The 2171-nt window shown below is 34.7% G+C and overlaps 1 protein-coding gene across 1 annotated transcript in view; it reads right to left on the minus strand.

Annotated features, from left to right (window-relative positions):
• Window positions 1-1952, minus strand: part of LOC137992221 (uncharacterized) — a 25681-nt gene extending 23729 nt beyond the window's left edge. Inside the window, exon 1 of the mRNA XM_068837620.1 lies at window positions 1560-1952. The gene's annotated coding sequence lies outside the window, so the exon portion shown is untranslated. The remainder of the gene's footprint in view (window positions 1-1559) is intronic.
• Between the last annotated feature and the right edge of the window lie 219 nt (window positions 1953-2171).

Below are 2171 nucleotides of genomic sequence, written 5' to 3' on the forward strand. Positions count from 1 at the left end.
ATCCCATGGGCTAGTGCTTTGGGGCATCCAATTTATATTTTATGCATTCATTTATCCAGCTACGACTATTTATTTCTTTAGTGTGCATTGCTCAATGATGTTAGAAAGATAAAAAAGTTCTTAATAAATAATAAAAATACAATACATGTACATGTATTTATTTCATCTTTTTGTGCACAATCTTGAGTTTTACAGTACATGTGACTTTTTATGTGCAAGGAATGACACCAAAAAGGGTCAATTTAATATTTTGTCCCCTCTAAACAGCCATATTGTGGTATACTTTCTCTTTGATATTTCCATGCTTTTTGCAGTTTATACTACAAGCTGCCGTACACCAAGAATAAAATAAAGTATAAATGTAATGAACAAACAATGGTGCGTAATGTTCCATCATGCAAAATTAATGTATACCAATTAATTCATTGACAATGTTGAAACCAAGTTTCAATATGGGGACATTATTGATATGATAGCTAAATGAAGACATTTTTAAAAAAATAGTTGTTTAATACTGGTTCACTAACTGATACAGTAATATTACTGATGTATTTACTTTAAATCCTGAATAATTGATGTACCAAAAGCATTTAATATCAGCGGCTGTAGATTCAGAGCATTTCCTCCAGATTAAGATAAATTTACATTATATTCTCTGCAGTGAATATGAATGAGCATAATATCCTGTAAGTGTCATATCAACAAAAATCTGCTTCGCCTTGAATTTGAAATGACACTGCCCTTCTTAATCTAAAAATTACACAGAAGACAAGCCCTCTGCCCTGGTTTATATATTTCCAGACATCACACATTAAAATGCACATTTTAAAATTTGCATAAATTAAATCAAAAGAGGGACAAGCAAAATTTTTACCTCTGCAATTAGAACCAATCCACAAAACTTCATTCCAGTACAACCTGAAACCCCTATGGCGGTAATCACCGCATCATTCTTTACTTTTACTAATTTATGTATAGATTTCTTGAAAACATTATCATTACTTTTCAATAATAATTTGCTAGTAGCATAAATAAGACTTAAAGGAGTCACAATTAATCAAGGATAAAATAGGAAAAGATATTGTTTACTTCACCTATTGTCATTAATGTCCCAAGCAGAGTCTCACTGGCTGTCGAAACAAAGGATCTTTTGTTCTTGTGGTTGGCACATTTCAATAACAAAAGCAATGTTCATATAAAACAGATATCTTCCCTATTATCCAATAAAGTAATAAGAATAAGTTCTTATGTACTAATTGATCCCTTTTAGCAATTTTTTAAAAATCAAGTATACCCTTATGATTACTGTGTAATTATGAATATTATTTCGGTTTCATTGAATAAAAGAACGTTAAATGTTTAAGTTAGTATGTACATGCATTGAGAGTGTTCGCATAATGCAAGTCAAATAAACGTAGTGAACTAAGCAAGAATTCACCTTTCGTCTCACAGTTAAACGGAATTCCGCCCGACATATCTGTCGCGATAAAATTGAAAACTGATGTTCTTTAAGAGAATTCAAAACATCTGATAATGCTAAACGATGACTCAACACATACCTCGAGCTCCTTCCATTGATTCGCTGTACGAGCATTCGAATTCTACTTAGATTGAATCGAAGCCTTCGAGATCGAGGATTTCGCTTAACCTCGTTGTAACATTTTCTGCAGATAGCACACTCTTCCCAACGAAGGACTTTGATCGGGTTTTCACACTTGGCGCATTTGCTGCCATACGTCCACTTACATGGAGAAATAAAAGCTGTGAACTTGTAATATTGAGCTTACTCTAAAAGAGTGTTGCTTCCCCCAGCAAACTAAAAGGATTGCTTACAAAAAGCGTGAATAAAGAAAAAAATCCCGCCATTTGAGGTTTAAGAGACCGCCTTCAAGGTATAAAACGAACGATGGAAGAAGCACAATTGCAAGTTGAAATCATCGCTTCGAACGCCATCTTTGTTTACATCAAAGCGCGCGGTTTGGAAACTGGATGCTACAATTTTCAACAGCCAATCAGACAAAAGTCTCCTTTGTTCTATTTTTTGCAATCTGATTGGCTTGTTCCGAGCATGCGCTTGCAAGTAATACAGGACTCTCTCTTTTCCCGCCTGGGTTCCAGGCCCATTTTCAGGGCGGGGTAAGAGGGAGTCCCGGAACAGGACTAACGTTGAG

Source organism: Montipora foliosa, chromosome 1 (genome assembly GCF_036669935.1).
Source record: "Montipora foliosa isolate CH-2021 chromosome 1, ASM3666993v2, whole genome shotgun sequence".
Lineage (NCBI taxonomy): Eukaryota > Metazoa > Cnidaria > Anthozoa > Scleractinia > Acroporidae > Montipora > Montipora foliosa.